Source organism: Lynx rufus, unplaced genomic scaffold, assembly GCF_022079265.1.
Source record: "Lynx rufus isolate CCGP_SWC_20201006 ecotype Redwood Valley unplaced genomic scaffold, mLynRuf1.p SCAF_12, whole genome shotgun sequence".
Taxonomy (NCBI): domain Eukaryota; kingdom Metazoa; phylum Chordata; class Mammalia; order Carnivora; family Felidae; genus Lynx; species Lynx rufus.
Genome location: NW_025814826.1, coordinates 16,643,281 through 16,663,496, shown reverse-complemented (window position 1 = coordinate 16,663,496; position 20,216 = coordinate 16,643,281). Strand labels below are relative to the sequence as shown.

Below are 20,216 nucleotides of genomic sequence, written 5' to 3'. Positions count from 1 at the left end.
CTTTTCAAAATACTGCAGGTGTTGTGAATAAAATCATTATTTATCAATTATTAACATAAGGATTTCATAGGGAAAATTCCCAGCTAAAATTGTGACTGGAAATACTGGTTCTGTGATTTCAGGACTTTGAATAATGTCTGGAAAAGGTAGGTAGGAGCAATGAGAAAAGTAAAAAAGGAGGGGGGCTGAAGAAAAATATAGACGAATAGCGTTGCAATTCCAAAGGCAGTTGGAAACCACATGTATATTGAGGTACTGACTTGTACTTTCCCATACAGCACCGTGTGTATTTGTATGAGTGTGAGGAAGGGATATGATTGGATTGTTCCAGCACTGATATGGGCTCAAAGACACCTACAAAAGGCTAAGTAAAATCATGACCTATGGGGCCGATGCTAGTTTCAGAAGGAGAGAAAACCAGGAGAACACTGACATGTTGGGAAAAGAAGAGTCTCATCATGACATTGTAGGTGTTGACAAAATTCAAGAACATGTTCAACATAACTGAGAGTAACAGAACTGAGTGGGTAGAGTCGTGGTCAGAGACAAGAATATTGAAGCTTATGTGGCTGTGACCAGAATAAGGAATCCATTGTTCTTTCCTTCGTGCTGCCTATTTTTATACAAGAAACCTATCAGAGGGGTGAGATACAGCTTGGATAAAATGGGAGAATAAAAGCTTTATGGACAGGGAAAGTATAGAATTCTTCTGCTGTAATAGGCAGGAAAAGGTTTAGAAGAAAAGGAGGGCAAACTTTATGTTTTTAAAAACGAACTCGTATTAGGATTTGGTGCATGAGCAATATACTTAATAGAAAAGGGGGAATGGCAAGCATTTTGGAAAAAAATAAAAGTGGACCTGATCTAAAATGTGGTGCAGAATTATTGATGATATGGCAGGAGGAGAAAGAGAAAATGGGAATAAATATTTGAAAGGAGTTCTTCAAGTTCAATTAAATGCTTAGGCAAGTCCCCAAATTAAATTAGATGCCAAGAAATAGTTGGCAAGCAAAGTGTAGTAATTAAGTGCCATAGGGCCAGGAAGTGCTGAGCCTCACCACATTATGCCACCTTTTCGTGGCCCTGTTCGCCATTCCGTAATGGGAAACTTAGTAAATGAAACAAACAGATCAGAGTCCAAAATGGCACAAAAAAGGATAACTGAAACTAGATACTAAGGATAAACACAACTGTGGCCAGAGATGTGGATTCCAAGGACAACTTTGCATTGGCCAAATGGGAATTTACTCTCTTGTATAAAAAACGTGCCAGGCTCCTGGGGTCCAGCCTGAATGAAGGAAGATGCAGTGTTCACAGATGAAAGAAAAGCAGACTGTAAGTTAATAAGCTATTCATGTCCTTCAAATAAAGATATCCATGGATTCATAGCCTAGGCAGTAACAAGAGTTTTCACCTTTTAGTGTAAGTTCTAGTAGACAGATACGGGGTTCATGCTGCAGGCTAGCTGGAAGCTCTAAAGTAGCGACAGTATAGGCCCATTCTCAGATCGGAATGTAACTATCAGCATCTCGAAATATCTAAGAGCTCCTACCAAAGTTCCAATGTTAATTCACTATTTGTAAACTCTGTAAATACATATATTTCACACATACTTTGCTTTTATTTTGATTTGGATGTTCTAATGGGGTTTACAAATTAACGCAAGCAATCCCACCTCCGAGTCATTTATTTTGGTGTTTTATATAGTTGTTTTTGTATAGTAGAGTGGCCTTTCTGGTTGAGGAGGGATTAAAAAAGATTGCAATTGGCAGAGGGGAGTAACTTGGAATTTATTTGTGCCTTAGATCAGAGTATCTAGCAGACACAGTGAATTACTTCACCTCTAATGGGTAGCATTAGTTTCACTGTTTATGAACACAAAGAGGAAATTGTAGCAGCTGGAGGAAATTTCTATAGCCACCCAAGCATTTTGCAAGGATCAGAAACCAGTTAATCCAATGAATTAGAGTTGTACGTATTATAAAAAGTAGACATTCAGAAATTACTTTTTACTTATTATTAAAAACCAGTAGAGGATCTACAGCAGAGCAAGTCCTATGCATCATCGGTATGAAATAGGAAGTGTTTTTCTTTTCTTCATTTTCGGAAGACAAATGATTGCATCCATTCACACAACATCTTTTGAATGAAGTAGATCTAGGGACCATGACCTCTAATTTAGAGATGTGCGAGTGGGTGCAGAAAGCTCTCTGTGAACTGCCCAAAGAAGTGCAGCCAGTGGCAGAGCGGAGACTAGAGCCCTGCTACCGATTTAAATGTTCTTAAAACTGGCCCTCATTCCTTTATACTCCTTAAGATATATTTTTTTAATGTTTATTTATTTGAGAGAAAAAGAGAGAGTGAGAGTGCATGAGCGGGGAAGTGGTAGAAAGAGAGAGAAAGAATTCCAAGTAGAAAGAATTCCTCTGTGCTGACAGCACAGAGCCCAAGGTGGGGCTCCACACTACAAAACGTGAGGTCACGACCCGAGCCAAAATCAAGAGTTGGTTGCTTAACCGACTGAGCCACCCAGGCGCTCCCTCCTTAGATTGTTAAAGCCTAAATGGTCACTGGAATATAATTCTTTTATAAAGCAGACTGGACTATTAGAATATCATAGAAATTGTAATATGGGATTGCTCTATACTTGATAAATGTCACTACATCACCAACAATATAGTAAATTTCAGGTTATAGCCTCAAGTGTCTTTAACTGAGTTGCAGAAAAGCATAGCAAGCAGAAAAGTTTTCCAATTTTATAACTGACAACCAAGAATACATGTAATAAGTTTTGTATAAAAATTACTTTTGAATGGCATTATGTGTTAGAGAATTTTGCCTAAATAAATAAATTATCTGTGAAATGGGAATAAAGCCTATGACTGCTTTGCTTTATATAGAGTGAGGATTAATGAATAACCCTGACAGACTGCTCTAAAATGATTGGAAAAGACTTGAAAGAGGGATTCAGGGTATTGTCAAAACACTAGGATTAATGGGGAAAGAGATTTTGTCCAAGAGGAAATGTTAATTTATTTATAATTTAAGTAGTAAATCCAGAAGACACTCATGTGTACTCTCCATTAGAACCACATCCTAAATGTAAGGTTAAAGCAGTTTTATTTCATCTCCAAAGAGAAACAAATAAGAGAGAAATTTAAATTTAAGCAATAGAGATTAAGACTAGATATTTTTAAATCTCATTACTTCACAATCTGCTAATTTATAATTTGTTATAGCTCAACCAGGAATGGATTGAGCTTTAATGTAACACTTATCCTTTTTTTTTTCTTTTTTTTTTAAGAGACTTCCTAATTAAGTTAATAAACAAAATTGTTCTGTTCTTCTGAAGAGAAATATTTATCTTACTTAAACATTCAGGCTGGTTTTAAGTAGCTTAATAGTACCTACTGGCTACAAATAATAATTCTTCAAATGTTCTTTCTAACAATCCAAACATTTTGTAGAATGTCTGCTTCTCAACACTTTATTTCCTAGTATTTTTATGTTAGTACCTGTAATTGAAAGTCATTCAATTGCCTTTCAATTTTTAATCATAAACTTCAAGCTTTCTAGTGTTCAAACTGACCAGTCTCCTGAGAATCCAGCTTTTCCATAACAAGTCTCATACTCTCTGCTTCTCTCCCAGCTTTTCCTAACGGGCTCGGTTTAGACCTCTTGATTACTCAAGTAGATTACTGCAAGCCTTCTGTATGTCATAGTTTCTCTGGCACAGACACTGTTATCTCACTGGTCTCTCTCTCAGTGTTCATCTCAATACACTGTTGCCATAATATTTGGAAACGGCAGCCATTATTACTACCTTCAAAAGTTCTTTAATGATTCCCTTTTGCCTAGAGAATAGTTTGACACCATCATCATGTCATGCATAAGGCTCCATGCCTCACCCAAGTGTTCTTTTACATTTTCATCTGCTAGCCACAGACTCCGTTCACAGAGCTTACACTGAGGGTTATTTGCTTTTCCTGGATCCCTACCCCTTCATTTTTCATGCTTCATTTTCTTTTCTTTCTTTTCTTTTCTTTTCTTCTTTTTTCAAACTGGTTATTCTTCTAGAAATGCCTTTGGTTGCTATCCTGGTCTTTTCTACAAATAGGTGAAGAGTTCATGTATCCAGATACATTCAAGCTTTACCATTTCTGTGTTGACTTTCTCAACCATTGTTTTTATGCATGCCTCTTGAACTTTGTAAACACATTGGTAAATAATAATGATAGCAATGTTTATGGAACGCTTTCACCAGTCACTTCATGGATTATCGATTTAAAACTCACCACAATTATATGAGAATGATCCATATTAGCTCCTGTCACTGATGCAGATCCTAAGGCTTAGAGGATTTAGGTAATTTGTTCAAGGTAATTTAGTTAGTAAGTGAAGGAGCTGAAGTCAGATCCATGCGCTGCTATCATACTGCCAATGGTATTCATTTGTTTTAGGTCTACCTCTGCATCCTAAAGCAAACTCAGAGAAAAGAAACAATGCCTCTCCAGTATTTTCCACACCCAGTAGACATTGTAGAATGAAATATAAGAATATAACAATAATTAAATTGTGACAGGAAAAATTCAAAGATGTACTGAAATCATTAGTAATGTGATTGTAAGATTTATGATTATGGTCATCCTTGGTTTCCTACTGCATTTGTAACATTTCATTTTAACAAATGCCACATCTGGTTTTCTATCCAACCATTATACCTTGCCTTTACTTCTTTGCTAAAAGAAGTCTTGTTTGGGCAAAGGTGTGAAGGACTATATAGTTTAGGAGAGACTTCAGGAGTCAATACTAATTAGTCTAAGCCAATCAATTATTTCTTCTGTGCTGGTGATTACTTTAGGAGTGAGCATGTGATACCATTCTAGCTGGAAGAACTAATGTTCCAGGAAGTTTCTGGGAAGATTTTATTACTCTTAATAGGGGATATAAGAAAGAGATCCTCACTTTTGGCATTTGGATGTGTGCAGTGATGTGTTTCCTGGTACTCCTGTAAGCATCTTTGATCACAAGGGGAACAGACTCTGCTAAATATTACAAAAAGGAAAGATGGAAAGGGTATGGGTTGTTGTCCTGTGTTAGATGCTGAACTAGTCAATTCTGGATCTATTCCATTTCCAGACATTTTATGATGTGATGATACATTTTCTTTTCTGCATATGTTACTTGATTTTTTTTCTAATTATTGGCTCTTAGTAGTTCCATTTTAAAATGCCTAGGTGTGGTTTTCTTGGTATTTATCCTATTTGGTTGGGATTTTTGGGTGACGTATTTCAACAATTTTGGCAAATTCTTGTCTATTACCTCTTCAAATATTCTTTCCAGATTGATTTCTCTCTTCTTTCTGCAACTCCAATTATTCATACATTACATTGTTTGCTGTTGTTTCACAGATCTTAGATGCTGTGTTCTATTTTTTTCCCTCTTTGTTTTAGTTTGGATTGTTTCTGTTGGAAGTGTCTTCAAGTTCACTTATTCTTTCTATTCTGTGACCCATCTTCTGATAAACTCATCAAATGATCCCTGATTTCTGGTATCTGATATCATGGTTTTTATTTCTACTTTGCCCATTTGGCTCTTTTAAAAAATGGTTTCCACAGCTCTGATGAAATTTATTCTCTATTTACTTATATTGTCCACTTTTCCACTTTCATTAACATATTTATCATAATTATTTCAAAGTCCTTATCTGATCATTCTAATATCTATTCCATTTCTGTATCTGCTTCTATTGATGGGTCACATTTCCTTGCCTCTTTTTATGTGTCATCTTTTTTATTGCATGCAAGAAATTGCATCTAAAAAATGGTAGAGACTAAAGTGAATAATAGTAAGACTCAGAAGCATGAAGATTCATTTTTCTTTCAGGCCACTAGGGTGAGGGGTTGAGTCAATCTAATCTCTAGATGAACTGAGATTGTTGTTACTATAGTTGGATCCAATTCAACATTGGCTTCACATGATTTGAGATGGAGATCAAGACATTTCTTTTAGCAGGACTGGAGATCTAAGCACCAGGAGACTCTTGACACATCTTGTGCTTTATAGTCCACCCCAAGTTTTCAAGCCATGTGACATCTCATGTTCACAGCAGGTTACTACTTGGTTGGGTTATTGTTTGTATTCCTAGCTCTCCATTGCTGATCCCAGCTTTTTGTGCCTTAGGACACTGCCCCCCCCCACACCTCCCCCTCCTGCTGCCATGAACCCAGGTTTTGGAGGACTAAAGGGGTAGATTCTAGGAAGGCCTGAATTACCTTTCAGGAATTTTTCCTCAGTTCTTTAGCTCTGCTCCCAACTTTGCTGGCTCTGCCTGCCTGGTCACCAGGAAGTGGTCCCTCTCAGCTCTTCTGCTCTCCCCCAGCCTTGGGCAGCCACTGATTCATACTCTGTGGGGGATGGGATTGCTAACCCTGCTCTTAACCTCCTTCAGGCTTTTGGCTCTACTCAGTCTTATATGTGTACTTAGGAAAGGCCTACAGGAAAGAGTTTGTGGGTGGGTGCAGATTCTGTATGTGACTGTTACCCACTGAATTCTAACCTGTCATGCCTGTCCATATTGACCTTAAAAGTTTCTAAAAATTACAGTGATTTCTCTTTACCTTTGTCCTTCTTCCTTCACTGCTCCTCCAAGAATGACAGTGGTTGTGGGAAGAGCTTGTCACTCTCTACATTTCAGTTACTTGGGTTTCTTTGCATCCTCATTCTTTGCATCATGATTAACACACACACACACACACACACACACACACACACACACACACAGAGTTATGATTGTATAGATTATTTGGGTTATTCTCATTGTTAGGATGGAAGGACATTATCCTGTAACTGTCTTTAACCTAATTGAAAGCAGAAGTCTCTTTAAGACACTTTTAATTGAGTTTTCTGTTACTTGCTGCTGAATTTAGCCTAATCAGATCTATACTATATTTGAAATTGTTCTTCAGGATGAGAAAACCATAGATCATTTAAATTACTTTTTTCCTCATTATAAAATTAATCTATTTTTGTGGGATGCCTGGATGGCTCAGTTGGTTAAGAATCCTACTCTTGATTTCAACTCTGGTCACAATCCCAGGGCCATGGGCGCAAATCCCACATGGGGCTCCATACTGGGTGTGGAGCCTGCTTAAGATTATCTCTCACCTTCTTCCTCTGTCTCTCCCCACTTGCACTCTTGCTCTCTCCGTCAAAAAAAAAAGCAAGCTAAACTAAACTAAAATTAACCTATTTTTGATATAGAAAATATAAAAAATACAGAAAAACCACAGAGGAAAATTAAAATTACCCATAGTCACTTTTCATAGATATAAGCATTAATATCATTTTGTTGTATATTTTTTCAACTTTTTGTAATATATATCTATTTATCCATAGCTTAAAGCAAATGTGCACTTTTATAAACTGCTTTCTATTTATGCGAGACTATATCACACACATTTTCTGTATTATTAAATATTCTAAGAGCATGACTTTTAAAGCAGTATTATATTTTATGATTTTTCAAAACTTTGTATTTAATCAATTACATATTATGGGGCATTCTGAATGTTTCAGATTTCTCACAATGCCAAATAGCCCTGTCATGAAAACTCTTCTATTCTGGAAACTTGTTGGTGGCTAATTCTGCACCAGTTGTGATGTCCATGCCACTGTTCTTTCCTCTGCCACTGCTCTTGACTCTACCACACACATTACTTGTAATGGAGCAGTAGGAAGTGTACAGGACAAAGTAAAAATGAAGATCAGGGAGTTTATTATGGTAAAAATTAGGACCTAGTCTAGGAGACCAAAGTGTAAGGAGTCAGCAACTCTGGAACTCAGTATTTTTTATTACTGCAAGAGCATCCTCATTGCATTTTTCAATTGTGGTCTGGTCTCTATCTAATTTATCTAATCATATTATTCCCTCTGTTCAAATCCTGTAGTGTCTTTTTATAGATTTTAATAAAAATCAAACTCCTAGCTTGCTAGGCCAGACCCTTCATGATTTTGTCCGTGCCTCGCATGTTGGCAACGTCATTGGCCAATACCCAATATAGACCTTTAATCCAGTGAGCTTCTAGTTTCCCAAACAAATGTGCTTAATTTCTCTATGCATTTGCCTATGTTCTACTAAATGCCTCAAGTATCCTTCCATGTCTCATGCCAGTTGTTATTCTTGTTAATTTCCATTCATCTTTCGAAAGCTCCAGCTTCATCTTTTTTTTTTTTTTTAACGTTTATTCATTTTTGGGACAGAGAGAGACAGAGCATGAACAGGGGAGGGGCAGAGAGAGAGGGAGACACAGAATCGGAAACAGGCTCCAGGCTCCGAGCCATCAGCCCAGAGCCTGACGCGGGGCTTGAACTCACGGACCGCGAGATCGTGACCTGGCTGAAGTCGGACGCTCAACCGACTGCGCCACCCAGGCGCCCCTCCAGCTTCATCTTTATTGGAAATACTTGATAATTCCTCAAACTAATATAGATTCCTTCCGTTTTGCTGCTCAAATATAGTATTCATACACTTATCATAGTACCAATTATACCATAGTACAATTTCTAGTTTTGTTTTATTTTTTTTTTGCATAAACACTGGTTTTGTTTTGACTTTATATTCCCAGCACTTAGCACAGAGCCTGGATCCTAGCAATTTCTTGGTCAATGTTTATTGGAATGCTATAATAATGGTAATATATCAATCAGAAAAAAAAGTGAAAGTGCCTAATTACCCAATCACCCACCTTGACCCTCTCACCTCAAGCCTTCCACGCATCAGTAAGAGAGGCTACCCACCCTTTATAGAATTGTTAGGACCAAAAATCAAAAAATCATCCTTGATATGTCTTTTCCCTCCATAATCATAACTCATAACCTCCATTAGCAGGCCATGTTGGGACAAATGTATCATAACTCTAACCATTTCTCATCCTTCCAACACCAAGCTATTTCTTCTTGTCTTGGCTTCATACTAGTCTCCCTCTCTTTCTTTCTTTCTTTTTAAATGTTTTTATTTATTTTTGATGGATAGAGAAAGACAGAGCATGAGCAGGGGAGGCACAGAGAGAGAGGGAGACACAGAATCCAAAGCAGGCTTCAGGCTCTGAGCTGTCAGCACAGAGCCCGACATGGGGCTCGAACTCACGAACATGAGATCATGACCTGAGCCAAACTCGGATGCTCAACCGACTGAGCCACCCAAGCGCCCCTGTCTGTCTCTATCTCCCTCCCTCCCAACTTCTCTCCTTTCCCTTCTTTTCTTTTCTTTTTTTTAACTCTAACATTTCACCACAGTCTATTCTTTACATAGTACCTGGAGAGCTCTGTTAGAAATGGAAATCATTCCATAGTTCTCCAAACAGCTTTACCATCATATTTAGGATGAAATTCATAGTTTTTGCCAAGTCGACAGGGTCCCACATAATTGGCAACTGCCTCTCTCTCTCTCTCTCTCTCTCTCTCTCTCTCTGTCATTTCAAACACTCCCTGCCTTGATCTTTCCTGTCTAGTTGTCCTGATTTTTGTACAGTTCCTCAATACATGCTAATCTAGTTCTCACCTCAGGGACTTTGCATTTGTTGTACTCTTCTTCACACCATTCAGGTTCCTGATCAGAGGTTACCTCCCCAGTGAACTTGAAGGGTCCTGTTGCTGTAGCCTCCATCCTACTCCCTAGTTTCATTCTCTAATCCTCTTATCTTCCTTTGTTTTCTTCATGACACTTATCCCTAGAGACTACATCATGCATGCATTTTGTTTACTTGTATACCTTCTGACTTTTCACCATAATATAGGTTCCATGATTCCACAGGCCTTGTCTTGTTCACTGCAGTATTAATGATAAAAGTTTACTGAAATATAAATTAAGGGATGCATTTCATAGTCTAGGTTCTATTTTTTCTATCCTTTTTATATGCTGTTTTATTGGAAGATCTTCCCAACTGTTATGAACATGATTCCCTGGAAGAAATACATAATACATCACAATATATACACTCAGAAACCTACACATAACTGATAAGTATGTCTCACAAAACAGTACTTATCTTTACTGTATGAAATGCATTCTCTTTTTTCTGTTCTTTTTTTTTTTTATGTTTATTTTTGAGAGAGAGACAGAGCGCAAGCCAGGGAGGGGCAGAGAGAGAGAGGGAGACACAGAATCCGAAGCAGAGCTTTGAATCCAAGCTGTCAGCACAGAGCCCGACGTGGGGCTGGAACCCGTGAGCAGTGAGATCATGACCTGAATCTAAATTGGACACAACCAACTGAACCACCCAGTCACCCCTCTTTTTTCTGTTCTATTCTATTTTTCATAAAACTGATTTTACTACTGGGACACCTGGCTGGCTCAGTCGGTTAAGCGTCCGACTTCGGCTCAGGTCATGATCTCACAGTTCGTGGGTTTGAGCCCCACGTCGGGCTCTGTGCTAACAGCTCAGAGCCTGGAGCCTGTTTCAGATTCTGTGTCTCCCTCTCTCTCTGCCCCTCCCCCACTCACGCTCTGTCTCCCTCTGTCTCAAAAATAAATAAACATTAAAAAAATTTATTAAAAAAACTGATTTTACTACTTAGAAATGGATTATAAACAGGGTTACTACTTATGGCTTTGCAGGCAGTATCTGCCAAAGAGGTTATAGCCATATTCATGTATCTATCTGTGTGAAAGTAAGAGTGTAAACATATGCGCATATTTGAAAGTATTATTACATTAAATTTATTTTCAGAATAACAGAGTTACTATAAAACATAAATTTAGTAAAACATTTCCTAGAAATTACGATTTTTATTCAACTAGCCATTTCTTTTGAAATATTGACTTAGCTTTGAGACAATATTCATTTTTTTAAATTGGGTTAACCATAAAATTAGTTAAAACTAAAAATGATTAAACACAATATTTTCTACATTAGGAAAACTGTTAAAAACAGGGAAAATGTTTATAGTTTTGCTAAGAAAATATGTGCGACAAAAATCTAAGTGTAAATATAAGAATAAATGAAAGTCATTCTCTTGAGTTCTGATCTTGGCCCCTTTGGACAGGAGTCCAACTCCAAGAGTAAGGAGATAGGTGTACCCTCTCTGTGAACTTGTCTTTAGAATTTAAATCTGGCAGCAGGGGGAGTACACATTTAGGGGCTCTGTGGAAAAATGGCACTGATGAAGGAGGGTCAGAAAAGTTGGAATTAGGTCAAGGAATTATCTCTGTATCTTTCTTTTTTTTTTTTTTAAGCCTGTAAATTTCACTTTGATTTGTCATGTTCATTCATCTTGTTGCATTTCTCAGGCAGAACACTGGGGAACAGCAAAGAGAATTTTATTTATATAAATTAATGTGCTAATTAGCAACAGTCTCACAGCTCTTGGAAAATTGCCATTTCATTTTATTGCGCATTAAAGATTGGGTATCCCAACCCTTGTATGCCATTGGAAATGAAGAAATAACCCTCCTAAAATATTTTTGCCTCTCCAAAGGGAAATGTTAAATATAGTGGCCTCATGCTCATTTTCTGAGTGCCTCCTAGTAGCCTATTTTTTTTTTTTTTTTACTATTTGTGCTTTTTCTTTAGACAAAGAATCTTTTTCTTTTTTTATGTTTATTTATTTTGAGAGAGGGAGAGTGTGTGCGTGTGTGTGCGCACACACACACGCACCCCAGCAAGTGAGGGAGGGGCAGAGAGAGAGAGAGGGAGAGAGAGGGAATCCTAAGCAGGCTCCATACTGTCAGCATAGAGCCCGACACGGAGCTCAAACTCACAAAGGTAAGATAATGACTTGAGCTGAAATCAAGACTCAGACACTCAACTGACTGAGTCACCCAGGCGCCTGTCTCTCTCTCTCTCTCTTTTTTTAGCTCTTACATCTTATTATATCAATTAACAATTGCGTTTACATATAAAATAGCGTATGTGTGTATGTGTAGCATGTGTGTGTGTGTGTGTATCCTGCTATACCCAGAAAAAAGTATTATGCTAACAAACAAATAAACCATGGAAAAATGCATAAAATATGAATCTCAAAGGCTGGAATATTTTAATTAATATTTAAAATTTTTGGATGCCATCCCTTTAAAGGATGAGTTCCAGAAGGTTGTATGCTGTGATCTATCCATATTGAGCTGAATGATCTTCATCAGCTAACTAGACTTTTTTTCAATTTGATGATTGCACAATGAGTGAAATAGTTACATCCTTCCTATTTCAGAGTAATATTTTGGGAAGAAATAAAAAGTGCTTCGGCTTTCTTGGAATATCTCTGAACTTTTGTAAATTCAATGATATACACTTGAGATATTCACTACCACCACATATACCAAAAAACTCCAACTGCACTAATATGTGTAAGCGTTGGTTATTAATTAATGCATCATTTAATACTAAATTCATACAAATGTCCTCTTTGTTTCTGTCCATCCTTCTTATATTTAAGATTTAGAACAGCCGGCCTGGTTTTCTATTTTATTTTGTTTCCTTCAAATGCTGCTAAAGGAGGATTTGGTTTTTTCCTGCATCTCTTATGATCCCTTTCTATCAAAAGAGGCGTAAGACTGGTTTTAACAGATAGGTAGTTTGTGAAGTTCATTTGTGAAGTTTAATCACAAAATAGGCTAGGCCTTCTGGAAAACTCTACTCCTGGTTTTCTTCCCACAGGAAAATCTCAGTGGCTGCTGACAAGGATGTCCTATCCTTTCTATCTCCTCTACGTCTTCGAAGTTGAAGAAATGTTCTTGGGTTGAAATAGCTTAAATTGTTCTTGTGTATCCCAGAAAAAGAACAACAGCATTTTGATGATCCTTTTTATCTTCTGTGAAATAGAAAGAACACCAAAGAAAATGTCATGCAAAGTGTAGGGAATGAAAGCAATGATTGTGGAACATAGAAGTGTTACATGTTGCCATAGGGATATAGGATTATGAGGGACTCAGCAGAATGCAAAGAGGGTAGGTATGCTTCTTAAATGGCCTGTTCTCATTCCCCTTCCTGCCAAAAAAAAAAAAAAAAAAGGAAAAAAAAAAGTCCCAGAAAGGTGAAAGTATAATATAGTATAAAGAGCACTACAGCAATCAGTGTGTTATGTGACCTTGGTTCTGGTCTTGGCCCTCCTGCAAAAGAGTTACTTCAGTTCGGGCCAAACTGTGTTATTTTACTGGCACAGTGGTCTTTCACCTGTTGAGTGAGATGGCTGGCCTCAGGAAGTCAAGTCCATTCCAGTTTCATAATTCTGTAGCTGTATTTTTATTTTTCAGAGACTATATAACCTGTTGACAAACCTCTACACACTGGCTATTGCAAACCATTAAATAAATTATGAAAAGCAACCGTGGAAAAGTCTGCAGTGTTAAATTAGGCAGAATTCTCCAAAAACATTATATAATGAAAGTGGTAAGGTAAACAAGTAGTTTGGTAACTCTTAACAATTCTTGTGTTTAAAATATTCTGGAGTTGAAATAAAGCAGCTCCCATCTGTTAATATCTATGTGCAGTATATAACATGTTTTACTATGAATGCTGTCCAGGGAAGTAAAAACAAAGGAGATCTTACAGAAGTGATAAGTGATAGGCTAGCAGCTTTTTAAAAGCTATTGCATACTTTATTCTGTTTTAAGTCTTTTCTCTAAAAGCCAATCAAATGAGGACTATTTGGGAACATCAGCATTAGCTCACCAGACAATGGCATTTGCATCTTGAATTATTCTATTAGATTCTAACCTTGGCACAGTGTAACCCTTTTGCTGAAATATTTATAATTGCCTAGTAACATGGGAAATAAACAATTTATTCCTATTATCTGTGTGCATGTTTTGATACAGAAGAAGCAAACTGTGAATGACTAGATACTAATAAGATCAAGGAGTGTCCCCAGCTTGTCATAATGGCTAGTAACAAATATTTGCACCAAGCCTTGGTTATCCAAATATTCCTTGTGAAGAGTGGCTGAGTGGGTTTGATTTCTCTAACCTTGCAGAATCATTGTATTCTATTGTTCCTGTGATAGATATGGAGGGTAATGCAGTCCAAAGCCTCCAGGCAATGCATAAATTGAATATTTGCTATTTGTGTAGCATGTTGTTTCTGAAGCATCTAATTTGGGAGTGATTTAGTAAATACAATCATCGAGAATGTGGTGATGTTTTCCCTTTAGTTTTGCACAGGGAATTTTGAAAGAGTCTCCCTCCCCCCAATCATTTGTAAGAAAATGAGAAAAACAGCCTAATTTAACACTTGTATTTTGAAAAATGAGATGAAAAGCAAGATATATGTATTTTTGGCATTAGGGTCACCAAGTTTGAGGGAAGAAAATAGTTTCAACTAAATGCATGGATCCACATTATGAAGTAGCCACAGTAAAAAAATTTAATGTTTATTTTTGAGAGAGAAAGAAAGAGAGGGTGTGTGTGCAGGAGAGGCAGAGAAGGAGACAGAGGATCCCAAGCAGGCTCCGTGCTAATAGCAGAGAGCCCGACGCCAGGCTTGAACCCAAGAACCGTGAGCAGAGAAGTCTGATGCTTAACTGAATGAGCCACCCAAGCGCCCCTAAAATAGCTGCATTTTTATGTTTACTTTCATACCACCAACAGAAAAACCCCGAAATTGTTACACAAGAGTGCTAACACTACCTTACTTGGTTTAAAAAATCATCTTTGCAGGGCACACATGTATTGCCACGGACAGTATCTGCAAACCTGAGCTTAGCATCAAAAAGAAACGGCTTTATTGCAAGTCAGAGCTGCTTTAATTTAATGAACTAATATTAAAAAGATTCACATAATTTATCTCTCACCGTCTTTCAGCTGGAAAGTATTCATTAAGGAAAATATGTGCTAATGTTAGCAGCATAAACAGAATTCCAAATAAGGAAGAACACAATGAACATACTGAAAGCCCTGTGCTTTCCTGAAAGGATTCACTGCTTACCTTGTCCCTGTGGCAGTGGGCCACCCCCATCACAGCCACCCAAGTCCCTCACTGCCATTACTTTAGTGCTGATGAGGGCTCCAAAGACGAGCCTGTTGCTGGCTTTCATGACACTGCTGATAGTGAGGGGATGCTAACTGCTTTGGAAAAGTTTTGAATCAGTTCCAGTTTGGTGGTTTCGAAGCTTGATCTATTTTAGTATTGACTTCCTTTTTATTCCCTCTAGAAAAATGGATCTTTGAATTATTAGAAAAAAAAGTCAGCCTGAGTTCCAAATCTCAATCTAAATAGCATTGAAGCAGCTAAATACAAATAGATCAAGAAAAAGAGACTATATTTTTCTTTCTACTACCCATTGAGTAGGGGGTGTGTCCTAAGACATATTAGAAAAATTCTTCACATTGCACGTGGCACATTTGCACCAATAAACTAAGTGACCTTGAGCAAAGTCTCATTCTCCTTCAGCGTCTTGGTTCCTCATATACAGAATATGGCATTAGATGAAATTATTGCTAAATCCCTTCTTACTCTGAAAATTAACTACTAATCAATCATATTTTTATAACTTTGCCTGATAATGTTTGATATTATAGGAAATGTATGGGAAATCTGAAGGAACAGGGAAGATTTGCCTAAAATGTTCAGAAAATTCTTGAGTCATAGAGAAGTTGTTCTTAAAGTTGGCTTTTAAGCATTAATGGTTAGGACATGAAATAGCGTATTAACAAATTATAAAGAATTTTCACAGCACATTTATAAAGATTATCCTCAAGTGAAATCTGTAGACTCCTCCATTTAAGTAAAATATAGCAATAGAGAATTAAAAAGAATTAAAATATTCCACATATTTACTTTTTAAAATATCCAAACCTACACATAAGAAATTGGCCCAGGGGAATATATTAATCGATTTGATGGCTCCCTTGCCAGACAATGTCCTATATAATCTATGGACATTTACCAAATTTAAGTTAGTCAGTAGATAAAATGTTCATAATTGTATATTGATAAATCTAATATTACCAAGTTTTTTTTTTGTTTCTTTTGGAGGGTTTTTTTTTTTAATTTCTTCTCCACAATGCATTGAAATATATTAGTTCTTTCATATTCCAAACTTCCCTGGTCAAAAATAACAATTTCTCTCAACAACACATCCTGGAATAGGAAGAGGGGGAGAGAAAATAAAATATTAGATCTTATAATGATTTTATTTTACAATTAAAGTTAGTTTAGTGTACCTTTTAATCCAGCTTTTTTTCTGAATTGATTTTAACCCCTAAGTAAGAGATTATTCATATAGGAAGCACTAATGTGATTTACAGTCACTACATTTAAAATTTTGTAATTGTATGTTTTGCAATAAATAGATGGTGAAAATTAATTTTGTGGAAATGTTTTAGATGCACACATCAAAAATTAGAGACTCGCAGTGCTATCCTCTTCAAATAGTAGGGCTCTTAAGCCAATGAGTGGGCATTGATCAAAATAGTACTAAAAGTAATTTTGGGAATTTTTTTTCACAATCTGTGACATGTTCCTTAAACTACACAGACTGCCATCAAAATCTGAAAACATTTTTCCTTGGAGAATTATTTTGGTTCGAGAAACAATGAGAATTCATTCCAAGTCAAGTCTAATGTATAAACTGAGGATCGTATAATGCCATTTTGGGGGTCTAAAATAATGATGCTAAGATAAAAAGACTGACCTTCTTGTGTGACTAATAGAAGAAATGTCCAAATCAAGGACTCTGTAGGCAAAACCCAATGAGTTGGAACCAAGTGTAAAATCTCTCTGTATACAAATGGCAAACCTGGGAGAAAATAATCAACTGGCTGGGACCCAAGCTTCAGACTCTAGTCTTGGTCCAGTTTCTCACTACTGAGTTCATAATTTTTTTTCTCTTTCAAGATACAAATGCAGGAAAAAAAAACATAAAAGTGTTGCCATAAAGTAATGAGTATATAGTATATTAGAAAGTAGCCAATTAGTGTGGATAGACCCAAATGTGTAATGTCCTTCAAATGGGCTGGCTATCTTGGAGCCCAAACATCCAGTTCACCAATACTACTCTTTGTTAAAAACTTATTTTGAAGCTCCTTTTTAGAATGATCTTCTGAATACGTTCATGAACCACACAAGAAGTTTAACCACATGGTTATATCACCCAGTCTCTTGTAATTTTTCTCTTCTTTTTCTTCTTCTTCTTTACCTAAAACAAGCCAGGTCATGTATCTTTTCACCATTATTGTCACTGAATGATAATACAAATCCTCTCAATACACAATAATTGGACTTCATTGCAGATTTGTAAATAGGACGTCCATCAAGAGAGTAATTTTAAAGAGAAGAATGGCTACACAAATGGAGTAAATACAGACTCTTGAGGTGATGCCTTTGAATGAAAAGACTGATTTGAAAATGTAAGTTTGGGTCTGTTGGTTAGATTGATCTCAAACTTTATACTCAAACCTGATATGTTTTATACCATTTTGGTACCCAAAGTCAGGAGGCAATTATATGGTGCACAAATGGAATTTGCCAGTGGAATTGCTTATAGCATCTTAGAAGGAAGTAACTAAATGGAAAAAAAGATATTTAGTGAGTATTTTTAAAGGATTGGATATGTTCTACTAGATTAAGACATGAATTTTTAATTCACACATATGTTCCCTTAGAAAGACAAAGATTATATTCTCAAGGAATTAGCCTCATGTGAAAACACTAGCATTTCAAAGAGTTCTATCACATATCCTATGTGAGATACAGGGAAAAGTGGGAAGTGGAAACATTCCTTGAAAAGTTCTAAATCTATGAGGGATAGAAGGTAATTAAATTATCCACAAAATAAAGTTTAACTTCCTGGTACAAAGCAAATTGGAAAAGAACAATCTCCTTTTACACCCCCAAGGAAAACAGGAAAAAACATCTTTAGTTTTCACTTTCCTTCAAATTTAGTAGTGCACATTCTTCAGTTTGATTATTTGCTGGGGAAAAAATGGAAACTATTACTTTTTTCATTAACTGAAGAATGAACACTGTGTAACTTTACAAAATGAGGGTTGCAATAAAATGGATACTCAAGCTTAGACCCTTCCTTTGTGTTTGGGTTCATAATTTTTTCTCTGCTTTTGCATGTCTGGAACTCACACAATATCAAGTGTATCCTAATTTTAGATAAATTAATACATTACACAATCTTCTTAACAAGCAGAGATTTGATTATTTTTTTCATATTAAAATAAACCAGCACAGGGGCGCCTGGGTGGCGCAGTCGGTTAAGCGTCCGACTTCAGCCAGGTCACGATCTCGCGGTCCGTGAGTTCGAGCCCCGCGTCGGGCTCTGGGCTGATGGCTCAGAGCCTGGAGCCTGTTTCCCATTCTGTGTCTCCCTCTCTCTCTGGCCCTCCCCCGTTCATGCTCTGTCTCTCTCTCTCTGTCCCAAAAATAAATAAACGTTGAAAAAAAAATTTAAAATAAACCAGCACAACAATTAAAAAGGCACAGCATAGGACATATTTATTTTTTACAGAAACATTTAAATTAACCCTGTTCCCCTTTGCAAGCATGGATATATCAAACCATATTTCTAAATATATCCTGAACACTTTGCTTTCAAAATAAACTCCAATGAGAAAGAACACAATTAATACCTCATTTAGATCTTTAACATGCACACACTATATATTTTGGCTTTCTAAAGTAATGGAGTCAGGATCATTTTATAGTTTAAACATGTGAGAAACATTTGACACTTGTAATCAAGGCTTCAGAGATGCCTGCGTGTGTTATTTTAAATACTTTCTGCATCTGTGATCATTTCTACTTCTCCTTAGGCATGAAGCTTTCCTGCCCTTCGTTCTCTCTCTCTCTCTCTCTCTCTCTCTCTCTCTCTCTCTCTCTCTCCACACACACACACACACACACACACTGCATCCCCCAAAGTAAATAAGATGATCAATTAAGCAAAATAACTGTTCAATTAAATACAAAAAAATCAATCAACTTGTTAAATTGATCATTACACTTATTTCAAGATATTCCACCATATCTTCAGCATCAAGTCATTTCAGTCAATTAGAATGATCAGTGAAAGGGAAAAAAAATGTTTGCCCATATGCCAGAAATCCTATGTAACAATGACTAGAGATTGTGTTGGTTTTTCGACAAGATGTTCCTAAATAACTAAAAAAAAAAAAAAAAAACCTATTGATATAAATGTGACCATTTTGCTTTCTTTGGGGGAATTTTTTTAGTGAGAAAGTTGGCAAGGAAAAGAGATCTTGATGTTACCTGAAATATTCTTAAGTATACTAAAATGGGCACCTTGTTCACATACCTCATTGCACATTCTCCTCATTATTTCATTTAGCCGTTCCTGTGACTTTGATTCTCACTACAACACTTTAAGGTGAATGTATATACATCACACACACAAATATCATCTCAGCATACAAAACAACAAGGTTATCTGAAACAAATATGGAATTCATAGCTATGTGTCCTTTTAGAATGGTATTTGCAAATGGTCACATTACACATCTGTGATTTGCTCCAAATAAATTTAAGATGATAGCATTACCTTTTTAAACCTGCAGATTCTTCCTTCTGTAAGCTTTGGCTCCAGCAAATCTCAGCTATTCTTATTACAGCCCTTTCTCACATGCTCCCAAGTGAGGAACGATTTGCAAAGCTTTTTGGCAAGGCGTGTTGTTAAAGCTGAGCTCTTCATCTGATAAACATTTTCGCTATAATACAGTGGTTTTTTTTTATTTTAATCTTTTGTTTTAAATAACTGACAAAATTCTAAACTATACAAAGAAAAGAAAAAAAAAGCCAGGGGTAATTATTATCTTCACCAAAATATTCACCATAATATCATTCAAATAACAAATTTCCTTTCTTGCTTCCATACAAGTGGTCTAGCTAACATTTTCATATGATTGACTATCCTATAACCTTTACAGTTTTGTTTACAAAGGGCATACAGTGATGTGGAAATGTTCTAATAACATGCTTTGGAACAAAAGAGCCAAATGCCAATTATATGAAATTTTTAATATAAATTTTTATAAGAAGTAAAATCCTAAGAGGAAAAAAAAGACTGGAAGGAAATATTTTAAAATATATCCAGTAGTTGCCTACGGTTGTTAGGATTGTAGATAATTTATTTTCTTATCACACATTGGTCCTATTTTTCCAGATTTTACACAATGGGTTAAAAAAGGAAAAAAATAATTACAAATGTGTTTATCTTTGAACAAAAAGGACTCAGTGAGAAACTTTTCAAGTGTTACT

At 36.4% G+C, this 20,216-nt stretch overlaps 1 pseudogene; it reads right to left on the bottom strand.

Annotated features, from left to right (window-relative positions):
* The window catches only part of LOC124507526 (ubiquitin carboxyl-terminal hydrolase MINDY-1-like), a 41,680-nt pseudogene extending 32,013 nt beyond the window's left edge, over positions 1 to 9,667 (bottom strand).
* Between the last annotated feature and the right edge of the window lie 10,549 nt (positions 9,668 to 20,216).